At 42.0% G+C, this 25,563-nt stretch overlaps 1 protein-coding gene across 7 annotated transcripts in view; it reads left to right on the forward strand.

Moving 5' to 3' along the window:
• The window catches only part of Kcnmb2 (potassium calcium-activated channel subfamily M regulatory beta subunit 2), a 290,315-nt gene that overhangs the window by 13,849 nt on the left and 250,903 nt on the right, over window positions 1–25,563 (forward strand). For 2 of the 7 annotated variants that reach the window (XM_076932239.1, XM_076932240.1), the window contains one exon: window positions 17,578–17,675. The exons of the other annotated variants lie outside the window; for them this stretch is intronic. The gene's annotated coding sequence lies outside the window, so the exon portion shown is untranslated. The remainder of the gene's footprint in view (window positions 1–17,577; window positions 17,676–25,563) is intronic. 7 annotated transcript variants of the gene reach the window in all.

Below are 25,563 nucleotides of genomic sequence, written 5' to 3' on the forward strand. Positions count from 1 at the left end.
TTTTCATGATCTTACTTTAACACTTGAGGTTTTATCAGCCCAAGGCAAAAGTCTAAACTTCCTTTGTTAAAAATGACTTTCTCCACTGAGGCATTATTTGAAAGAAGGTGCCTAGGGATTTTAGGGTATTCACAGGTGCAACAGGACACATGAGTTAAGAATGAGCGAATGTCACAGTGCATTGAACATTTTCGTACGGAAAAAAAGGTTACAAACAGAAGCTGAGAGACTGGTGAAACTCTGGAGCAGCCTCAGTATGGACAGGATCCAGACTCCCTCAGTCACTTGTATGGAATTTAAGGCATCGATCCCGTCCACTGGCATCTCTGTGCCTCAGTTTCTTCTTGTGTAAAATGGGACTATAACTCACATATGCAAAGTGGCTGCCACACTGCAGCTCACGAGCGTCTGTCATTGTGACGGTGGGGGTTGACCGTCATGTCAAAGGTTACAGAGTCCAAAGAGGAAGGGCTTTGGAATTCAAAATTGAAATTTATTGTTTCAGTTGCAGACCAGGGATGATTTTCCACAAAATGGCTAAAAGCCCAAATGCAACTGGTGTGGCATTAAAGCACGGAGCACGTGGTGGTGTGGAGGCAAACTACTCTTTCAAAGAAAACAATCTCTCCAAGGAAAGAGTGAGGGCAATTGACCAAGGGCCAATAAGGACACAGGACAGGTTCAGATATTCCTTCCAGAGGCTGGCTGTGGGGCTGAAGAGATAGCTCAGCAGCTAAGAGGATTTCCTGTGCCATAGTGAACAAATCAGGTGTCCTTCAAATATATTTAACTCTGACTCTGAGAGATCCAATGTCTTTTCAGGGCCTGCACATGCAAGCACATGTGTGTGAACATATACACATGCATGCACAAACACACACACATATGCACACACACTGGGGGAAGGAAGACAGAGAGACATAGATACAGAGATACAGATAGACAGAGACAGACAGAAACAGAGACAGACAGAGACACAGAGAGATAGAGAAAGAGAGAGACAGAGACAGACAGAGGTTAAATAAATATTTTTAAAAATCTTTCCCTGCTGTGTGGATGGCACATTGATACCCTCTCCTCATCCTTATTTTGCTGTGTAGACAACACATTGATACCCTCTCTCCCATCCTTTTGTTGCTGCGTGGATGGCACATTGATACCCTCTCATTTATTCCCCACCCTTCTCCCAGCAGTGGGTTCATTGTTCTCACTCCCAGCTGTGGACAGAAAGCAGAGAGACAGAAAGCACAATGAGATCTCTAGACCTGGAGTCTCTCACCAGCTCCCACTAGCTCAAAACAGGGGCCACACTGTTTGGATTAGCTATGAGCCTATCACTTCTGCCTTTGGAACCTGAGTCATAGAGCTAGGCCATTTCCAGGGCAAACCAAGGAGCAAAGCCCATGCAGAAATGTTCATTTTTATATAATCACTTGCTAATATGAAGACCTTCTAAATACACATCATGCCATGCACACATCAACACCACACTGTGTAAGCCAACAGGCACCTTGCATGATACAAGGCGCCCCTAGGGACTGTGAATTCACTGCTCAGTTAAGTTCAGATCAACCCTAAATTTCTCATTTCTTGCACTTGAGAAAACTAAGACTCAGAAAAAGTAACTATTTTGCCCCAGATCCACAACTTGTTTATAATACTGTTATGGTTCAAGCTGCAGTCACCCAAGACCTTGAAGCATTGCAAGGGATGCTTGCCAGTCATTCGACACACTTTCCTGCTGTATCTCAGCAAGTACACACCCAGATCTATAGACTTGAGCCATGATGTCCCGAAAGGACCAGGCTGGGAGTTTCAGGACACAAGGAGAAGTAGCTGACATTTCCAATCTGCTTTAAAAGCTGTCTGCGATAGACCCCGCTCCCCTGCCTGCCAAGCAAACCCCTGATGACTCGTGATGATGATGTGTTTGTAATGGACGTCACAATTTTTCCTTAATATATCAGGTTGCTTCTCTATTTTTCTTTCTTTCTTTCTTTTTTTTTTTTTTTTTTTTTTTTTTTTTTTTTTTTTTTTTTTTTTTTTTTTTTTGTCTTTTGGGGTAAAACATAAGGTAAGAAAGATGAGCATGTGAAAGATAGAGAGAATCTCCTGCCACCAATCTCTCAGATAATTCAGACTGACAACCCATTTGGGGATAAAATACTAAGCAGCTAAGCAGGTCTTAATTTTCTTTGTCAGATACGTACCATAACATTGTGTAGCTGTACATACTCTATTCTTTTTCTATTGTTTTCCCCAAATTAGTCTGACTCCAAATGCAGGGACTGTTTCTGTAAAGTCTCCCCAGAACAAGTGGAATTCAGAACATAGAACACCGTTCTTCCTATACCTAAAAGATGTTTTCATAGCTGTTCTAATTCAAGCAAATACCATAATTATCCTTCTTCCCTTTGCTCTTAATTGTAGAAAATCAAACAGTTTCTTACTATGAAATGATTACAATTTGTATTCAAAAGCAAGGGCCTAATAATCTCTACACTTTGAAGCTCAGAAGTCTACAGGATCTTTGAGTCACCACCACGACACTTCTGTCTTCAGGATGCTGGTTAGAGTGTGGCTGCAGCCGAGTCATTCGATGTCATTCTTGTTTTAGAGACATAACAGGACCCAAGGCTTCTCACTGGTGGAGCTTTAGTAAAGAAAAGGGAAGAGAGCCCCCCTTCAGTGTTGTCCCAGTGGATAAGTGTTGTCTCCGCTTATCACACTGTCCCTAAGACTTCTAAATTGTTCGCCAGTTAAACTCACTTAAGATTTATGATAGGCACATAAAATGTGAAGGAAGAAACACATTGCCTTTGCTGCCCTACCTATGACAGCATCAGGAATTGTGTTGGAAAGTAAAATAAAAGTTGGAAACTGGCCTTGGTCTAGATGTTTTTACAAGATGTGATATATATATATATATATATGTGTGTGTGTGTGTGTGTGTGTGTGTGTATATGTGATGCATGTGTGTATATACATATATATGTATTGTCTATCTGAAGCAGGGTCTCATGTAGCCCAAGATGGATTTAAACTAGTTATGTAATTGAAGATGAACTCTTCATCCTCCTGCCTCTATCTCCTGATGTCAGACATATGTTGCCACCCAGCTTGATAAGAGGCCTTTTTGAAAGATGAACCAGCTCATAGAAAAGATAGACTTTTTGAACAGTCTGCTAAAAACAGCCATGTAATGTGGGCAAATGCCTTGTATGCAAGGAAAGATGGGGAAGAGAAAAAGGGAGGAAGAAGTTTTGTCTCAGAATAGGAATGCCATCCATCACTAAGCACTCTTTGTTCAGGTTTAAGTTTTCTGTCTCTCTGTCTCTGTCTCTGTCTCTGTCTCTGTCTCTCTCTCTCTCTCTCTCTCTCAGATGCATGTCTGTAGTTATTCTGTGTACACGTGGAATCCAGCAGTCAGTATTGGTTATCTTCTTTGGTCACACTCCACCTTATTTTTTATGACATATATTTTATTTTAATTAAGATATAATTATACCACTTCCCCTCCCTTTTCTTCCCTGAAACTCATCCCAAGTGGCCCCTTACACCTCAAATTTGTGGCCTTTTTCCTTTATTGTTGTTATACACACACACACACACACACAACTTGGTATTAGACAACCTATTAGGGGATCATCCTTAGGAGAATTTAATTCTCTCTCTCTCACTCTCTCTCTCAGCAGCCATCAGTCACCTGATGGGGAAGTGAGGCCCAGTGAGATTTCCCCATCCACGTTAGCATGTCTGTTGGTGTTGTCACTGTTCAGGTCTTGTTTAGGTGGCCATATTGTTGAAGTGTCATGTATATTGCAACCCTATTATTTCTACGGAACACAATCTTCCACCAGACTTCCTGATTCTCTGGCTCTTATAGTCTGTCTATTTTCTCTCCCTTGATATTCCTTGAGGTTTAGCTATTTTATTGAAGGAATTGTATTATAGATGTATCCAATGGGACTAGGCTCCTCAAGATCAATTGATCTCTGCATTCATTTTGAGCAACCAATTTCACTTGACTATCTGGCTAGAGAGCTCCTGAGCGTCTCCTGCCTCCACCTCCCCTGGGCTGGGATTACAGGCATATGCCCTTGCAGGCACTTATGACTGACTGGCAAGCCCTTAATTGCTGAGCCATCTCTCCAGATTCATAGGTACTAATGGTACTGTAGAACTGTTAAAATTGGATTTTCACAAACATAATCTTCAGGATGAATGAGGGCAAGCAGAGAAAAAGAGGCAGCAATCACTGAAAATCAATATAAAACATCAAAATTGATTTACCAAAGACTCTTATACTTAATAACAGCCCTTTTGACTACTAAGCTCACTCTGTGAGTCTCTCATCGCATCTTGATAACACAACTATAAGTAGGGTTGCTCTTTAGTTTTCCCAGAGCGAGTTTGAGGCATGAAGAGGATATGCAACTTTGCTAAAACAGAACAGTTAGCAAGTGGTTCAAACTTGGGTGATCTAACCTTGAAGCCAAACTCTGTGTTCCTAATCTCTGTTACAAAGATATTGCAAGTCTCTATGCCTGTGAAACAGTGGCCTTCAGAGAATATGGTAATGAGTAATTTCAATGAACTTCTCATAAAGAATCAATGCTGAAGTATTTACCAGCCAAACGCTGAAATGCCAATTGCTACTGGGGCACCGTGCCCCTTCATCGCTGGCTGTCATAGGATGGGGATTAAAAGGAAGTGAAATGGAGAACATTCAAAAGCATTTGTGTTTAAAGAGAAAAACATTTTTTTCTTATCAGTATCACCTTCAACATGATCAGAAATGACAATGCCTTGCATTCTTTTCTGATGGAAGAACAAGTAACCTACCAGAAATCAATTTAACTCATTTTTTCCAACAGCCAGAATCAGATCTCTGCCAATAGCCACACATGCCATTTTGTTTCTCCTTAAAAAATAAAGAACACAGCTTCACACGATTCCCATGAAACTGTTATAACTCCTATTGGTTGGTAGAGCGCTGTCCCGGCATACATGGAGTACTGAGCTATATGTCCAGCACCACACAAAAACCATCTGTGACCCCAGAAGTCAGGCAGTAGAGGCAGGAGGACCAGGAATCCAGGTTATCCTCAACTACATAGGGAATTTGGGACCATTCTATCAAGTTGCTTACAAATTAGTATTGATTATTACACAGGAACAAACACTGTCTAAGATGAAAAAAACATTCAGGTGTTATATAAAGGGGATGGGTTCTTTCTTTCTGAAAATGAGTCCTTTATGGATAGAAGATGTCTATGAAGAACATATGACCAAATTCTAGATTCCTGTCATTTTAAATGAAATTTCTTAAAGATGATGAGAGGAGAGAGGTGCTGCAAATGATGAATTGGCTAATCAGAAGGAGGCTCACTGGAAGAGTCTTTGCCATTGGCACTGACAGACCTGCCACCTGCTGCCCAGGTTGACCCTGCAACTGGGAGGTTTCATGGCAGAGAGAGCCAAAAATGTACACAAGGTATTTGATTTACTTCATTTATTTACTTTGTCTTTAACTTTACTTTGTTTTCATGTGTGATTGAGTGCAAGTATGCGTGTTCATTCGTGTGTGTGTACATGTACATGAAAGCGTGTGCAGATGTGGTTTTGTGCATATAAAGGCCAGTGTTTGACTTCAACTGTCTTCCATAATCCCTCTATTCTTTATCATCATCATCACCATCATCACCATCATCATCATCATCACCATCACATCATTATTATTTTGAGAAAGTGTTTTTCACTGAGCCTTACAAATTGGGCCAAACTGGCTAGCAAGGGAAGTCCAAGGCTTCTTTTGGCTCTGCCTCCATGGGATAAGGATACCAGGTGTATACTGCCACACCCCACTTTTTATGTGAGTTCTGAGGAATCTACATTCAACTCTTCAAGTTTGTGTAATAAACACACATGAAACCACCCCAGTCTTTTGAAAATACCTTTTATTTACATACCCAATTGGTTTTTATTTATTTATTTTGTTAGGTAAAGATTGTACTTGGAGACTCATGAGTGTTAGGTAAACTTTGCAGGGATGAACTACCACCCTAGTCCACAATGGTAAGACAATTCATTTCTGTGAATGAATCGTTTTCCACCAAAGTATATTCATTACTTGTCAATCAATTCCCAGTGTATGACCCAAGGTTTGATTTAACATTGTGACCATTGGGTTCATCCTGGTGAGCCATGTCACCTTGAACAAGTCACACAGACTTTCATGTGCCAGTTTCTACATCTATTGAATGGCTTCTTACAACACAGACCTTTCAGCTTTGTTGGAAACTTTTAGTAAAGTAACACATGAAACATATATGCAGGACCAATGGGCAATAAGTCAAAAGTAGCCATCGTTATAAAAGCAAACTTTTAAAACACTGCTCACAAAGCCTGTATCAGTAGAATATTTTATGTCCAATAATCATTCTGATTCTTCTTAGCCAAAATGTGTGTGCAGTGGAACAAGCATGGATAGAAAGACATTCCTTTATTTTGGCAGATTGTTAAGTCCCTTGTTCTCAGTACTTACTCCAACAACAAAAGTCCCCATCTGTGATTGTGATACTGAGGGACACTGCAATGACATATTGAAAAGTAGAATGTGTTAATTCTATACTCGCCTCAGTGTTTGGGTGCCCCATGAATAGGATAGTTAACTTGCTAGGGAAGTCTGAGGTCGTATCATGGAAGACTGGATATTTGATCTGTGCCTTAAAGACAGGGCTCAAACATGAATTGAAAATGAGGAGAGGCAAAAAGATGCCTTAAACATTACAAAGGGAAAGTAAACAAAACAGGGATGTATTGGGTGTGATGAGTGAATGAGAAAAGGAAAAGATTGGAAGCATGGAAACCTGGGGGAAATCGTTGGCCAGAGTTCAGCTGGGGATCTTTGAGAAGAAGACACTGAGCTGGGAAGAGGAATAGTGAGGTGGATATTAAAGTGAGGATACTCCTTGCTGAGCATGACTTACAAGGAGCTACAAATATGGGAGCTAACATCCAGATATGAGCTTTTACATTTGTAGGTTGTCACATTGGGAAACAGGACAAACCCAGAATGAGAGAGCAACTGGGACTGGACAAGCAGAAGCAGCTAAGCTGCAGGAGATCACAGTTCAGAAGTCTTGGAGCACGGAGGTGTACCAGTCAGTCATGTTCATGTTTCCCAGTTGTGAAGACTTGAACTCAGATCCCCAGAACCTATAGCAAAAACTAGTGGGCACCTATAAGCCTGACACTGAGAGATGGGAAACAGATATGGAAGTTTTTCTAGAAGCCTGAGGCCAGCTGAGCTAGCTTATATGCTGAAATTTTAGGCCACTAAGAGACTTTGTCTCAAAACAAAAGGTGGGAGGTATGAAGATTGGTACTTGAAGGTTGTCTTCTGATCTCTACATGTGAGTCATGACAATATACAACACTCATAGCTGCATCCTCATTCACAAAGCTGTGCATGTGCATGCACACCAAACACACACATGCGCGCGCGAACACACACACACACACCTCATGGGAGGGGGCGTGATTGGCAAGGAAATACAAGTGTGTGGATCAATTTTGTGGCTTTGCCAGAATACTTGGGATAAACAACTTAAGGGGAAAGGAGCGATTCTTGGTTCATGATTTCAAACCACAGTCACTTGAAGTTGAACCAGCACCAGTATAAAAGGATATTCGAGGAAAGCTGCTCACCTCACAGCTTCCAGGAAACAGAGTCAGGGAAGGCAGTGTATACACATCCAAAGCACACCGCCAATGACTACCTCCTCCCATTAAACCCCTCTTGATTCCCACCGCCTCACTGTAATGCTATCTAATTACAAATCTATCCGTGGGTTAATCTCCAGATGAGCTTAAAGTGTCTGTGACCCAGACACTTCCCCAAAGTTCATCAGCTGTCACCTAAGGCTTTAACCGGTAAGTCTTTGGAGAACATTTGAGACTAAAACCATAAATGAAAGTAAACATAGAAGCACAGTCGTCAAGAGGAGAAAGAATTTCATGGAGGTGACTGGGAAACAAACGTTCAGCCCCTGAAGAGTTCTCCTAGAGGATAAAGATCTTGAGATTTGTCTTGCTCACATGATAACAACCAAAAGCCATTTTAGGACTTAACAGGAACTAAATTATGGAGGCAAGAAGGGGGAAGGAAAAGATGCACAAGACACAGCTTGAGGGATGAGAAAGGGGATCATTTGGATAATGAGGGTTGGTACATTCACAGGTTCAGAGAGGAAGGAGGCAATTAAGTGGACTAAAATTGAAAAATTAAAAACAGTTAATGAATGAGCTAGGACCCCAGCACACTGGAAATCAGATCCTTCCTCTTTTAACTTAAGACTCAACTTCGGACACTTAGATAATATTAATGTCTGACCCTCATCTGCTGCAATTCTGATTACTGTTTTCTGTATAGATGGGCCCACCATTTTATCTAGTAGGTTTGTTTTGTTATGTTTGGTATTTTAAATGTGTGATTACGTAGTATAACTATTTTTTAGTACCGATGAGCATCAGACCAAGACATGATATGTTGCGGCCCGAGCTGCCCCACACTTGGGTGCCAAAATGTTGGACCGCTCTGTCAGTGTTGAGACCTGCACTGCCAAAAGCCATGGGGACTAACTTGTTAGCCCGAACTGCCCCAAGCTGCTCCAGTCTGCGGGTTGGGGTTCAGCAAGAGAGAGAGTGAGGATGGATTCGAAGAATGGAGACCAGACAGAGTGTGATTCAATCCCATTTATTCTTCAGTCTCTCTTCTTAGTCTAAGTCCCAAGTCTTGAGTTCCTAGTCCCTAGTGCTAGTTCCTAGTGCCTCCAAGTTCCAAGTTACTTCTTCCAAGTTCTCTTCCAAGTGCCTGCTACCTAATGACTAATAACTAACCAAGTTGTACTGTAAGTTGTACTCCAAGTTGTTCTCTTCCGAGTGTCTAATGTCTACTAACTACTCCTCTCTGAAGTGTCTGATTCTCTGTTCTCTCTTCTGTCTGCCTCTCACCTTTTATATGTCTCACTTCTAAGCCACGCCTTTTAGTCACACCTTTAAATCATGCCCTTGGGTCTTGTCTCTAAATCAGATCTCTAAGTCACGGCCTTAAGTCACACACCTTTAAGTCTCACACACCCAAGGGAAAATTCTGGGTATCTAAAGCAAGATGTTATCAGAGTGTGCTCAGCTGTTGTAGGCTAATGCAATCAAATCTCTTATCAGGGTATATGGCTAAAGATGGCTGCAATGATGATAGCCACCTTCTGTCGGCTCCCCACAATGATAGATGTCTGGTATTGGATACAAAGGCTTCTTCTTCCTCTGAGATGAGGGCAAGGAGAGAAATAAGAACAGGGCAAAATAAGAGCAGATATATTTTGAAGGAAGAAGGCTGAGAACTCCCAGTGGCATTCTCAGAGTAAGAAGACAGGGGTTACATAGGAGGCAAGAGGGAGCAAGGAGGGTCATGACCAAATTGTAAACTGTCTCTGGCCCCTCTGAGGATCTGAGCGAAGGGTAGGATTCTTTCCTAGTATGTGTGATGCCCTAGATTTAGTCCCCAACACTGACTTTTTAAAGGCATTAGAGCAGGGACATTTCCCCTCCCAACAGCTTTGGTTGGCATTTCCTGAAGAGACACAAAAAAAGAATGCTACCCTTTTATTTCTCTTAGGAGAAAGAAAAAGAATTTATAATCAGTGAAGTTCCAAAAAAAAAAAAAAAAAAAAAAAAGCAGTTATGAAAAATCAAGAAGTCTGCAGAAGGCTGTCATGAGGGAGAGATCCGAGCTAGAGAGTCAGCTGTCTGTAAATGACTCAAAACTGATCCATGGCGGAATCTCTAACACTGTCGCCCTGCTCCTCCGGCATATAGAATAGATGAACTGACATGCAAAGAATCCCTGAGGCTTAGCCACCGCCAAGGTAGCAAACACCACCAGGAAACCTTAATATGAAACCTGTGAGAATCACACCCATGCTTGAGGCTCCCCTCCCCATTCCGTGGTTGAGCTTCTCAGCAAAATGGCTATATTTGTTCTGTGAGGATTAATAAGAAAATCCATAAATTGTTTTTTAGCGCTTTGTAAGAGAAATGGGGGAAAGTTCAATTTTTCTTCATTGCTATTATTACATGGATCAGATTGAATTCCAGTATCTCTTAAGAGTTTCTTATAACTAGTGTGTTTTCCCATTTTAAACCAAGACAGTTTTAAATTGCCCATAGAATATATAGATATAAAGCGTAATCATTCAGTTGCTGTACTTGGTACATTGTTAGAAATCTAGACACAGAGAGAAAGGAAAAGTCTTCAAGCCTAAACAAGCAGCAAGGTACAGCCTGCTAAAAGAGCCAAAGATGATTTTAGGAAGTTAAGAAGCAGTGCATACAGAGACAAGGTCAGCGAGCTCCTCCTAGCAGCTACTGAGGCTCTGAGAGATGAACCAACCGACCATCTCTTTGGTCCTTTACGTTTCTGATGTTCTCAATTTTTGCCATTATTTTACCAAAGCTCAAAAAAAAAAATGGTAAAAATGATACACTCGACCATAGCTTTAATACATTATAAAAAGAATCACAGATGAGTTTCCGTTTCAAAGTCTTCGTCTATAGGATGGGAGTCTGTAAATACTGTTGTGTTGGCTCTGTGTCAATGGGCTTGTCACTACCTTTTGGGCTGCATCCAGCCAGTTGCTATTTACTTAACGCCCTGCTCCCTGGCTCATAGCTCCTGGCAGGACAAGGGCAATATCACTGTATTTTTGAACCACTGTGCCTGGGCATCTTGCTTTTATGTGCACAATAACTTGGATCACTGTGGGAGAGAAGGATAAAGGAAAAGGGCCAACAACAAGGGAGAACACAGTGGCAGGAACAGCTGGAATGTCCCCTGTTTTGCACTCAGCCCTTGAGTTGATAAGGTTCTTTTTGCTATGTACACAGATGCTAAAAAGAACAGTACTGGTTTGGGTATTTTGAAGATGGTCCTAAAGATGAAAACTATAGTGAACACAGTCTTTTTTCTCTGGACATCTCTTGCAAGGTCAGAAGTGAGGGAACACTTTTCCCATAAAGGAGAAAAAAATAAGAAGGGATTTTTTTTCTTCTCTGAGATTTAGTCAGTTTTGATGATTTTCATGTGTGTTTTCTCATATTTTAAAAATAGGATAGTATTCATTTACAGGTCTCATATTCCATTTCAAAACACAGGAGTCTTGGGAATTTTCTCAGCCTTTGAAATTCTCAATTATTTTACTGTTAGGATTTTCTTCTGTTTGATAAATTTTCTAAAAGAAATTCTGTCTAGACATGTACTCAGAATTGGAAAACAGACAGGAACACCTAGATGGGTAGAGAAAGAAAACATCTTAGCCTCAAAGGAGAAGGGGGCTAGGGCTTACATGGGCTGACAAAGACCCACACTCATGAGCTTGAAGGAACAGGCAGAAGCTGCCCAGGCCAATGAATGCGTGACATAGAGGATGGAAAGATGGAGCAGAGGAGTGGTGTGTGTGTGTGTGTGTGTGTGTGTGTGTGTGTGTGTGTGTGTACATGTATGCGTGCTTGTGCACTGTGAAGAGAAGCAGAACTGGAGTCATGAGGACAGTGACAAGGGTAGACAATGCTGAAGTCAATGGCAGAATATGTAATTCCTGGAGCAGTCAGTGGGTGGTATGCTACAGCCTGGAACTTGTACAGAGGTGGACTCGGCCCCCAAACATGCTGCCTCAGGAATGGTTCACTTCCTGAATTGGACTTCCTGGAAGGACCACTGTGATCTGTGATGCCACGGAGGGCCATGTGTGCATCAGTGGTCCTGATATGGTCCTGATATGGACCTGGTTGATGTCCATGGCTCATATTACTATACAAGGCCACGCAGAATTCTATGGTCTATGCTGAGGCCTGGAGCCAAGTCAATGTCCAAGGGCTGTGCTGCCATCAGGGGCCATGTTACTATGGGTCACCTGCCCTACCACCTAAGGCCATTGTGAGGTTCATGATCCTATGGAACCATATTGATGGTCTGTGCTGTCTCCAGATAACCACGTGAAAGCCCATGATCCATATTACCACTGCCACTGACTGTAAAGAGTCAGGAAACTACTTTGGCAGTGAGATCGAAGACTGCGGACTCACAGTTGAGAAGAGGAACAGGAAAGGCTTCTGTGACAACCCTTAACCTCCCACCTCTCAAAAGTAACAGCCTAAACAGTAAGCCATTGAAGAGAATGCTTATAAAGTGTGGTAAGGATGCTGCAGTGCAACCCTCCACAGCTATGGCCTCTAGACGACGTGTGGGAAGGGAAGGACCCAGTTCTATTTAAAAGGCAGGTCATTGAAAAATTTGACCACGATCCAGTGAGTTTGTAGCTAAAACACAAATTGAACTTATGTTTTTGTAGTTGTCGTTTTGTTGTGGGGGAGGGGAGAGTCACAAGGGTTGGTCAGGAGGACAGGAAAGAACTGGGAAAGGAGTGTATTGGCTTGTATGATGTGAAATTCCCAAAGAACCAATACAAATATTATGTTGAAAATACAAATAAAACATTTTAATGGGTGTTTTTGTCAATAGAAGTTTTGACATCGCAGGTATTAATTATTCAGAGCTATTTTGGTCTCTGATCTGATTTTACACACATGGCAATGGCTTCACATACACTCAATAATGTCCTTGCCATTAATTATTCAAACATTGTTCTACTAATCTTCATTCTGATTTTACACACATGAGAATGGTCTCACAAACATTTGAAGATATCTTTAATTTTCCACTGGCTTTTTTTTTTCTTCTTCCCAAAATTAAACCGTGGTATTTTTGTGATAAGAAAACACATACAAATTCAAACTGACAGCAATTCATGGGTCCCTAATCCCTAGGCTGCCCTGGGATACATCAGTCACTTTAGAAAATGATTATTAATGGCCTGCTTAAGGACCATTTCACTTCAAATTAGTCAGATTATGCAGACATAGTAAGGTCTACTATTCCTTCCACTGGGGGAAGAGAGAGAGAGAGAGAGAGAGAGAGAGAGAGAGAGAGAGAGAGAGAGAGAGAGAGAGAAACAGAAAAGAAAAAAGACAGTAAGTGAGAAAGAATCTTGGAAAAGGATCAGTGAGATTATTTTGGATTATTTTGTAATTTCACATCAGCCAAAAATACTTAACATTTTTCAACTTGGTATTATTTATCTGAAATCCTTCCTCTAAATGGCTAGCCATACAGCTACAGCATTGGCAACAAGGCCAGTGGGAACCAAAGCAATTGAAGAGCAATCAGGAAGCCTGGGGCTCAGAGCCTCCCTGGGTGACCAGGAAACAGTGACAATCAAAGGCTAGAGGCTGTTATCTGGAGAACACCTCTCACAAAGCAAGCAGCTCAGACTTAAATTGCAAGTAGGACCTGTGGTGAAGAGACTACCATCCACCACTTAACTCTAAAGGGCCTCTCTGACAGCACCAGCACTGGCGCTGAGCTCTCTCGGGCTTAGGCCTGGGGGATTAAAGGAAGACACAGACTCATTCATTATGAGAGAATGCCAAAGCTTTTACTGAGCAGGTTCAAAATATACACCAAGACTGGGAAGGAAAAACACAAACAGGAACTCAACTGGGGGGGGGGGGCAATGGGCTGTCAAGTGTAAATTCCCTTTCTGGGACATCATGCCTACATCAGGATGTTTTGATCTTTAAAAACCACAGAATGTTACTTAGTGGACAGCAGCACACAGAATGTCTCAGCCAGGGTATGACAACCCTTCCGGGGTCCTACACCTCTCACCCAAGCCAAAGACTGTTTTGTAGGCAAGCAAGCTCCAAATCCAACTTAGTTGATTAGCTAGTAGCCAATCAACTAATGAAACACATGCACTTCCCATGTAAAGCTCAGGTGTTTCTTCCTGGGGGTGTATTTAGGTATTGCCTCTGTTCACCAGTGTGTTTAGAGGTGCAGGCTTCACTAGCATTAAATGATACATTGATGTGAACATTAACTAACAGTGTTGTATCAGTTACGGATCAGGAGTGTATGATATGATTTCTGTTTTATCTTTTTAAAACTCTTTGAAATAACTTGAAGTAACTGCTATTCTATCCTTGGATAGGGACACTAAAACTTGACCACAGTCACCTGTGCCCCCCCCAAAAAAAAAAAACAGCTGGCAAATAATACAACCAAGATTCAAACCCAGCACTATCTAATCTCAGAATGAGCTCCTGTCCCCATGATACTATCCCCTCATTAGGGACAGCTTTGCATCAAGCCCCAGATTGTCCTGGACACTCAAAAACTCACAATGTGTAGCCTCTGCATCCCCTAAAATGCAAGGTCAATGTGTGGTGCTGAGCAATGTTGGAAAATATCTCTGTCACACTGCATCCACAACTGCAGCCTCTTTGTTCTAATAATTTATCATCTCTCTCTGTGATGAAATTAAGTATAAATCCATAAAATTTAGTCATAAGGATAATGTTATTTGAACAGGAGCAAGATGGCATTATGAATAATAGATTTCAATCTATTAAGCACAGAGCTAGAGCAACCGTTTAACAGGATAATGCAAGGATTATTATAGAATCTAAAGAGATTATTGTAAGTGGTGCATGATCCCTTCTCTATCAATCAAAGTAAAACAATGCAGAGGAATGGGCTTTCGTGTTTATTTGCTGTTGCATGAGAGCTGTGTGGAGCTGTTGGCTACGTTAGTTAGGACGCACAGGCTCTATTCTAAACAGCTCTCTGTTTCCCAGCAAAACACTGATCCCTTTGACCTTAAATATCCTTGTGGCTGGAAATGGGAGGTGGCCTCAGATCAGATGATGTTTTCAATCTGCCCAGTTCTGAAACCCAATCTGTAATAGCACTGAAATAGATTTCTATGCTCATGCAACTGGAAGTTTTTATGTTGCTTTCTTTAATTGTACATGTACGAGTGTGTTGCTTACATGGATATTTGCGTACCTTGTGAAAGCAATGTCCATCTACAGCATCCAGAAAAGGGCATTAGATTCCCTGGAACTGTATGGCAGTTGTGACAGTTGTGAGCTGCTGTATGGATTCTGGAAATCAGACTCAGGTCCTCAGGAAAAACGGTCAATGCTCTTAGCCTTTGAGCTGTCTCTCCAGTTCCCTGCTTCACATTTTCTCCGCCCCCCCCCCAAAAAAAATGATCCTTGTCTTGAGATCCAAGTATTCTTCATGAAAAAGTCCAGGAGGGGGAGATACCAGTAGCTTTTGAGCTCTACTGTAAGTTACATCCATGATACAGTATGCGCAAGGCGAGAGGAAGGGCATCAAGGACGTTAGCAGCAGTATAAGTGGACAGGGGAAATGGCTCAGTGGGTGATTGCATTGCAGGCATAAAGCCTGAGTTTGAGTCACGGCACCCACATAAAAAGCACCACATAGAAAGTTTATGCTTATAATCGCAGTTCTGGAGAAGTAGAGAGTGGCGGGTGGTTGAGGTTCACTAACCAGCCAGTCCAGACTACTTGGAACAGACGTGAGACAGATGAGAGACTCCAAAGTAGGCAAGTGATGGAGGAGCAATATCTGTTGTTGCAGGAGATTTGATCACACTGTGGACCCAGAGATTGTGTTATTTACTAAAAGAAATCTCACCTGTTCTAGTTGTAGTATGACTCCACCCTTAGTACATATCTTTCATCCCTCTGCCTGGAATACAGACACACCCTTATTATATACCTTTAACCCCAAACCATAAAGGTAAAATTAGTTTGTAGAAGAAAGCACTCATGTTTGAAAATGATATCTAATTGAGTGGCAGACAAAGAGTCAATCAGAGGAAGATTTGACAGAATAGGAGACACCCAGCTTTCAGGAGAACAGAGAGAAAAGGGAAGCTACCTGAGGGACAGTGGCTAGAGAAGGAGGCAGTTTTACTGGGAGAGTTTTACGGACACAGGTGAAGACAGAATGAGCTAGAGAAGGCAGAGCCAGAAGATTAGAACAGATTGCCAGAGTTAGTTTGAGGCCAAGCAGGTCGATCAATCAGGAACAGGGGAGAGAAGTCAGATTGGAAAACAGCATAGAGTTTTGAGCCAGAATAGCTGAGTTCACCAGCCAGCCAGACCTCAGAAAGAACTAGAAAGGGTGAGCTTATTCAGTAGTGTCAGAGGCTGAAAACATTATAGGCCTAGATTCGTTTGTAAGGAGGCTAGAAGCTTCCAGGACTAGCCTAGGTTAGCAGACAGGATAATAAGCCTAGAAGACAACAATTACACCAGGAGAATAAAAGTTACATTTGCAGCTGTTGTTGTCCTCTACCCACTGCATGCACGTGTGTACATGTACATGTGCACCTGCATACAAACACACACACCCCTACGCATGCACACACACATTTATGGTAACAAATACACACACACATGCAAACAAATACACACACACACACACACACACACACACACACATTCAGCAAAACCACCATCTCTTCAGGATATCAAACCAGCCAAGACATGATTAAGAGCATGGCCGTATCCATAGAGTGAGTCAAAGAAACTTAGCCACGTTCTAGAATTTTCTCATCGCACTCATATGTTGATGGAACTTCCTTGGGATTCAATTATTCACTTTGGTTTAATAAGATCAAAGGTAAAATATTATTGTGAAGACTGTCCATAGTTACAATGACAAAAAATTGTATGCATATAGCACCTCTAATATCACGGTGAATAAGCAAACCTCAGTACTGGGTTCCATATCTGTCTCTCTAATAATCAGCTATTGTCTTAACTGATGTGTCCTCTCTGAATCTAGATCCCTTTACTATAAGAAAAGAAAATTGGCTTAGAAATGGTTGCCCAGTTCTAAAATAATTGATTTTCATGACAGGAAGAATTATGTTTTGCTGACTGCAACCATTTGCTGCTTTCTACAGTAGACAGCTTCTGAGGAGAAGAGAATTTGTTGTTGGCTGAGTGACCATAAGTGTGGTTACCCTATTGGCACAGCTAAGCCAGTATTAAATTGTTTCATTTCTTTAAAGGAGAGAGATGGGAAAACCCCTAGAGAAAGCATCCTGGGAAGGGGCTCAGTAGTTCATGAAGCTAAAAGCCAACAGTGAAAAGTTATGAATGGAGAAAAGATACTAAGAGCCCTACCTAAGAAAAAAAAAAAAAGAGCTTAGGGAATGCCATGTTCCAATAGTCCTTTCCTTTGCTTCTGATTCTAAACTCTCAGTAAACCATATGATTTCTGATGGTGCTTGAGTGCAAGAGGACTTTTATTCTGAAGATAACCATGATAAATCTAGCCTCAGAGACTTCTCTAGAGAATGTGTGGCGAGGAGAAGGGCTGCAATCAACCAGTCTAAACTTGCAGAATTCATTGGATAGTATTGCAGCCTGAAGAAGCCCCTGGCTGGACTTTGGCCATGTGAAGCCAGGGGTGAATGCATGTAGGGTCAATTCTACATGTGACACTGGACACAGCTCTAACTCAGACACATTTGACGATCAAACAGAAAGGCTGGAACTGAGTAGTAAGGGGGGCACTGGGGAGGGCAGGCCCTGTAGAATGGCTTTCAACTTCTACCTTTTTATCCTCAGAAAGACAACAAATTATAACAGGCATGAGCCAAGCAAAACAACGGCCAGAATCCTTGAAAGAGTCATTAAAGAATCAAAGGACATTCAGGGGAGAGTAGGTAAGACACGAAGTACATCACAACCCTGCAGGAGGTAGGCCAACTGGGATCTGACAACTTGGGGGAAATACAAAGTAGACTCAGAAAATGTGATGGTTGTATTAAAGGTGTTTGAAGATTGTTACGTGGAAAAGGTTACTAGGGTGTTGCCTCTTAAGGGCTAGAAACAGAAAAAAGAGAGAGCTATTAAGGAAGAAATGATGCCCAATAAGCATTAATAAAACTAAAATGTACTTCATGTTCAGAGATGTCTGGAAATTAAAGGAGTTGTCACGGTGCTGGGATAGGGAGGAGGCATTTGTGACACAGGTAGGTGAGGGTGTTATGAAAGATGGAAAAGTCATCCAGCCTTGCAGTTTATCAGGTCCAGACCTAGAAAGTTCTCTGTGCTGCCTACAAAGCTTGAGTCCAGTTCCACACTCAACAAACACTTGAAGGTAAAGTCACCTTTCCTGTCCTGGTTGGTCTTGCATATCATCTCCCTTCTCAAAAGACTCATCCCAGCCTTGGCAGAGCAATCAAACAATGTTGGGCTTAAGTTGCAATGAGAATACAAGAGCCTAAAGGGAAGGGTGATGTCCTTGGAAGTCAGAGTCTTGCAATATCATAGGCAGAATAATGAAAAACAGCAGTATTAGGGACTCGAAGGGTGGGGTCGTTGCACAGTGGGTAAGACCCCTTGCTACACAAATAATGAAGACTGGAGATCACATCCCAAAAGCTATGTGAGAAGCTGTGCATAGTCACGTATGTACCTTCAACCCCAGCAATGTAGCTGGCAGGAGCGGGAGACAACACCAGCCTAGCTCCAGGCTCAGTGAGTGAGAGTTCCTGTTACTGGGATTGAGGCAAAGAGTGAGAAACCTGATCAACCTCTTTGACATCTGCATTCACTAATGAACATGTGCACGCCATCTGGACACACACGTGCGCGCGTGCACAGACACACAGACACACAGACACACACACACGGGGGGGCAGAGAGAGAGAGAGAGGCAGAGAGAGAGAGAGACAGGGAGACAGAGAGAGATACACACACACAAATACACACACATTTTGATTTTTTTTTTTAAAAAGACATTATCTCTTTACAATGAGGTAATATATATTAGGATTTATATACCTCTTATTATCACATAACCATCCTTCCTTAAACCACACAGAGGTAGATACTTTAATTTCCAATCATTCAAACTAGATATCTATGTATGAAACTCCGAGAAATGAAGAAATGAAGATTTATGACAGAAGACAAAGTGCTTCTAAAACATGAAGATTCAGATTTGGTGTAGGAGCACCTGTCACCAAAGAATGACCAACTTAAGGCACCAGTGTCTAGAAGAGACAGGAAGTGCAGCACTGAAGTGGATCTGGGTGTCAGAATGCTGGGGACAACAGATAGAACCCAGCTGGTAAATCGGACATGAGGGAGGACCCAGTAGACACTGTGCACGGTTGCGCTGTGTAGAGCAGGGCGGCTGGAGCAGGGAGGGGATGCTGAGAAAGATTAATCAGTCTGGTGCAGAGAGCTGTTGGATGATTTACATGTGTCACCTCAGCTAATCCTCATTGTAACCATGAGGACAAAGGAACTAAAGTACTCCCATTTTTTTACACAAGAGAATTAGGGTTATGTTTAAATACACTTCCTCAGATGCCCCATGTGGATGGATTATACATTGATAATTATGTTGAGAAGTCACCTGGAAGAATCTATCAGAGTTTTTAAAGACTGACTGCCTTAGCAATTCATTTTCTGGTGGTGACTCCTGAGAAATACTTTCTCTCATATGCAGGAAGCTTGTGTTCTCTTTGCTTTTAAGGTGGCATCACGGCAATATTAAAGTTTGAGAGCCAACCTAACCAACTTTTTTTTTTTTTTTTACAAAATAATTAAGAATGCATCCCAATTCTAAATTACTCTGAAGGAAACAAAAATGGTGAAAGGAGTGAATTAAGTTTAGCTGAGTGCCTGGGGAATATTCTTTTATTTTTCTTAAATTTCTATTAGTGTCTGTTTTGTATACAAAGGAGTGGATTTTATGAGATTTTTATCTCAAGTTTACCTTGTTATATTTTTTGAGTATGAACAAGTGAGATACAAAGTCATAAGTATAGCTATTAAAGAACAAAATACATATATTAATATTACAGAATAGTAATGTCTATGGAAGAGTCTAGAACACTGTGTGCCAGGTACTTAATGCCATTAACATGTCAAAAGGCTGGGGTGGAAGAAACCTCTTTCCACTGCCCACTCTGCCCTTTTCATTAAACTATTTCAAATAACCATACTCTACTCCATTAAAACACAAAGACAGGAGGGCTTATGGAGTCTTCAGTCACATAAACACCACTGGTTATTCCAGTTCACCCCACTTTCTGCTGTGCAAACTACTTCTGAGTTTACAGTTTGAGACCCATCCAATAAGCCAACTCTGTCAAGGGTGGGAAGTAAGGCACAGCAGAATCACCCCAGAAGAAAAGAAAGCTTTCTGAGGAAAATCAATGGCAGTATGGCTAGAAGCCACTGTGGCAGCACACAGCCAAGTGCGGACGTCTGCCCAAGAGTAAACGTAGGTCTGGAGACTATGGGGCTGTGGGGTTCTCTGGAGAACCGGATGCTCTTCAGAGTGTCCTGTTTAGTGACCCAGGCAGACACAGTCAAGTTCACTCAGTTGTCATCGACAATCCTTCTTCCAAATCCTCCAGCATCGAGCCCATATTTCTAAAGTGTCCTGCCCAGTTCTTCACATGAACTTTACAGTGAGAATCAGGACTCTCATAAATCATGGTCCCACTGTGAGTCTCTCCAAAAGCACACAGGATAGGGCTTTGGAGATACTATGATATTTAGTAACATTTCATTATAATTATTAATGAGGTCCTGAATCCTGAAACCAAGTAATCAGAGCAGAATAGAACATGATTATAAAAAATGCAAAAATCCAGCCAAAACCCTGAGAATACAGAAAATGAAAAAAAATTAAACTAAGTGATAAAGAATTATCTCTTTGAAGCAGAGCAGATTCCCGCTGGTTGAGGGGAGGTAAGAATAAATTAAACCATCCAAAGACAGTTAAAATCTGTATAACATCTTTCATTCTCTTAAGTACATTTTCTGAGAGTATCCAAATAATAATGTTTGAAATCTCTCAAATAACAGCACTCAAGGCAAATTTGCCAAGACCCTTAATAATTATCTGGAACCTTCTCAAGGTCATAAAACAATGTTTGGCTTGTCTGTCTCCTAAATGGCAAGATGAAATAATACTTAAAACACACAATTAAAAGAATTAATTCTCTGTTAGATACAGCTATAGGTCTAAATATGAAACCAATCCATATCTGCAGATCTTAGTGTTCTCTGCATCCAAACAGGCAACATCTGGCCTCACCATACAAAGTGCACACATGCAGACACACACATAAGTACACGTGCACATTCGTGCATTACTGTGTGACAATTTATTTTAATTTTATGTGTGTGAATGTCTTGACTGCATGTCTGTCTGCATTACATGTTTGCTTCATGCCTGTGGAGGCCAGACCAGGGTGTTGGGTCCTCTGGAAAGATGGCTGTGAGTCACCATGTGAGTACTGGGAACTGAATCCGGGTCTTCTGGAGAAACAGCCAGTACTTTTAACCACCGAGCCGTCTCTCTATCCTACCTACTTGGTCATTTTAGCTCAAAGAAAACTTGTATGGACTCTTGCAGTCAGGTCACTGAGAAATAATCTCTAAATTCAACCCAAAACACAAAGCCAGAGAGGTATTAGTTGCATTTACCTGTGTGCTTGGGCTTGTGTCCACGCTTGAATCACTTTGCCACTGAATTACAATGCAGTCATGATTTTGTTTTTTCTTTGTTTCGTTTTAGGCTTTTTTTCCCCCCCAAACATAGAGATGTATCCTAATATTTTCCATTTAGGTAAATGTCAAAAACTTCATGTGAATTTTACTCTCAAAGAGGTACTTAAAAACAACAGCACTAAGAATATGTTCACAATGCAAAGTTTACCAAATGTGTAGTCACATTCCTCAGATCAGCCAGCTAATGGCTCCAGGGGAACCATTACAGCAGAATGCATTGGTGTGTGTGGCATGAAAGAGAAGCTCTCGCTCAGAGATAAACTCCCTGTTATAGCTTCAGGTGCTGAGGGTGCATAATAACAAGTAATCACAGGGACTAATAAGATGGCGTCCGCCCTTCTGATCCTTATGGAAGTGGTTCAATTAGTTACCAACCTGCACACTGGGACTCCATCAAAGACGTCCTTGGGAAACAGGGAACCTGGGCTTTTTCATTTTCAGTTTTTTCTCTCAATATTTGAACAGGAGCAGAAGGTCAGCATAAGCAGTTTCCGACCTTGCCCGTGGGTGAACATGCATCCATATAGGGATATACGTGACCTTGCCCGTGGGTGAACATGCATCTGTATAGGGATATACGTGACTAAGCAGCTCCCTCAAGATGCTGTGCTGGCAGCTTTTGCTGTGTGTGACCAAAATACTGGCTGTGGATGTACTCAGGTGGTTGAGTGTTTGCCTAGCACGGATGAAGTCCTGGCTGGCTGGGTTCAGTCCCCAGTCCTGCATAAAGCAGACATGTGATACAGTCCTGTAATTGAAACACTAAGTAAGTACAGGCAAAAGGAGCAGAACATAGCATCATATATGTATGTGTGTGTATACATATATAATATGTATATATGTATATGTGTATATATTCATTTTATAATATATACTATTATATACTATATACATATATATGCATATAGGTGCAAACATGTATATGATTTATCATCATATACATATACTATGTGGATAATAAATATAAATGTGTCTATTATATATGTGGTTATTTATAATCGTGTGTGTGTGTGTGTGTGTGTGTGTGTGTGTGTGTGTGTGTTATTAGAGTAGCTTACAGGCTGTGGTTCAACTAGTTCAACAATGGCTGTCTCCTGATGGAAAGTTCAAGAATCCAGTAGTTGTTCAGTCCATGAGACTGAATGTCTCAGCTGTTCCTCAGTATACCCTGAAATCCCAAAGAATCAAGCTCTAATACTAGTGAAGGAATGAACTTGCCAAGGAGAGGAAAAGCAAGCAGGCAAAGAGCAAGAGCTTCCATCTCCTAACGTCCTTTCTGAGGGGTGCCACGAGATGTGTGGCCCAGGTGTAGGGTCTCTGATCTCAAACAATCTGGATTTATGGTGGGTCTTCTGGCTTCAAGTGATTTGGACTTAATATCTAAAAAATAGTTCCCTCACAAATGAGCCCAGCTGCTTGGGTTTTTAAGTTAATTCCAGATACAGTCATGTTGACAACCAAGAGCAGCCATCATAGCTACATAGTAAGTTTGAGGCCAGCCTGGGCTACGGGAGACTCTGACTCAAAACTTCTTTTATGTACCCATTTAATTAAAACAAAAATGAGAAGGGGACTGGAGCATGGCTCCGTGGTTAAGAGCACTACTTGCTCTTCCAGAGGACCAGGGTTTGACCCCCAGCACCCACATGGCAGCCCATACCATCTGTAACTCTCGTTTCAGGGGAATCTGATGGCTTCTTTTGTCCTCCAGGGGAACTGCACAGACATACATGCAGGCAAAACACTCATATATATTAAAAATACAACAACAACCAGCTCGAGAGAGCATTTATTTTAACTTAGCTTGGCTCTACAATTTCAGCCCATCATGGCTGGTGAGGCATGATGAGGTTCACGGAAGCATGAGACAGGACTTATTCACATTACACAGAACCAGAAAGTAGAGGAAGCAGGCCAGGCTGGGGCCAAGGACAATCTTCCAGCTCTGCCTCTAGTATCTTCTTCTTCTGCCAGCCAGGTCCCACCTCCTAAAATTTCTGTATCCCTCAAACTAAAACCCTAAGCTGAGACCAAGTAACATGAGTCAGTGGGGGCATTTCAGATTCAAACCATAACACATAGTACTGCTTATTAGCCAATGTTTAGAATGTACTTGAGATCTTGAAGCAATAGGAAAGTCTAACCAATAGGAAAGTCTTCCCAGAGCAGTGTAGTGCTTCTTCATGGGACACTTACCCATGGAGACAATCACTCACCAGGGACACTTACTCAGTTTTAACACAGGAACACGGGCTACATTTTTTGCAGCAAAATCGATTTAGAAGGGCAGAGCTACTGTTAGCATTCTAATAATAAGAGGAACAAGCAAAAATACAAAAGACATGAGTAGCTCCAAGGAGGAGCATGAGGAGAAACACAGAAGATTGGTGGCAGCCAGGGGGAAAAGAGGGGGGCTTGGGGGGAGGGAGTGGGGGGAGAAGAGTGGGGGCTAGGGGTGAAAGGGGGTGGGGGAGGGCAGTGGGGCAGGGGTGGAAGGGGGTGGGGGAGGGCAGGGGGGCAAGGGTGGAAGGGAGTGGGGGAGGGGAGTGGGGGCAGGGGTGGAGGCAGTGGGGGAGGGGAGTGGGGGCAGGGGTGGAAGGGAGTGGGGGAAGGCAGTGGGGCAGGGGTGGAGGGAGCTAGGGTTGGTTTTTGCAAAGTACACAGCTCATGTTCTTGATGTGGACATTGTTGTAAGAGTCTCCACTATGGAGGGATTGACGGACTCAAGCCCAAATCCCAGCTCTAGCTCAATGTGTCTGTGATTCTAGCTAAGTGACCCAGCACTGCAGAGACTCAGTTTACCACTCTCCTAAATATCTTCCTCCACAAGTAGGTCTGAATGAAACTGTTCAGTATCAGTGACTAAAGCAAGGTCCAACATATATAAGGGATCTACCATGTAGCTGCTTAATAATAATAATTAATAATAACAACAACAATAATAATAATAATAGATAGATAGATAGCCATCTGTGCGCAGCTTAGACTAGACCACACCACACCAGACGGTTCCAAGTGGGGTTTATTCAGGAGATAGGGCAAAGATGGGGAGGCAGAGAAGTAGAGGAATAAGATGGAGGAAGAGAAGGAAGAAGAGAGAGAGGTCAGGGGGTTCTGCCTGTTTTATATGGGCAGTGACGTAGCCTCTCCCAGGTAAAGGTGAGGTAGCCAGGTGGATTCTGGGAATGTATGGCAGTTGCCTTGGCAACGATGTGGGGGTTGCCAAGATGTGATGTCACTGGGTTCAGAGCCCGATACCAACATTATTATTATTATCATTATCATCATCATCATCATCATCATCATCATACTGTGCTTAAGAAAATATGGAAATACATATATTTAAATAATCTCCTTTAAACAGTATAAAGTCAAAGAAGTATATCACTTAAAGAGGTTTTCTATTTCTAAAAGAATATCAACATCACTTTCACACGATGCTTCTGTGAACAGAAAGGCTTGGTCTAAAATATAACATATATTCCAGCACACCTGGATGAGAAGACGAGCAATCAAAAGCAGAAAGAAGAAACAGCATTCTTGTCTGTGTTTCATTAGGGTCATGCCTCAGACTTCACAAGCTGTGGAATAATGGTTGCAAAAGGAACAGTCACTATGCCACTGTTAGAGGAGTACTCTACTGTAGAAATGGGCCCTAGCCCACTAGGATTGGGTTCTGGAACCCTGGGTACAGACTGAGCGAATGAAAAAAGGACAGACACAAAGATGCACATAAAGTGAAGCTCTCATCAGGCAGGGGTCTCAAACACTACAGTGCAGCTGGCAACTTCCCTAGTTTGTCAGACAAAGCACAGAGGGCAGGTGAGCTGCTCTCTGTAGGGAGCAATCTCAGGCTGTAAACATCCTGGAAGAGAAAGCCATGGTTGCTAGTCTTTGCACACATTGATAGATCATCCATACACACTCACACTTGGACTCCCAGGGAAAGCTTGGCCATTTCCCTTTCACCTAGATCATATGGGTTACAGCCTTGTCAATTTGTCCCACGGGTTT

The sequence above is a fragment of the Arvicanthis niloticus genome, chromosome 4 (genome assembly GCF_011762505.2).
Source record: "Arvicanthis niloticus isolate mArvNil1 chromosome 4, mArvNil1.pat.X, whole genome shotgun sequence".
In the NCBI taxonomy this organism is placed as follows: domain Eukaryota; kingdom Metazoa; phylum Chordata; class Mammalia; order Rodentia; family Muridae; genus Arvicanthis; species Arvicanthis niloticus.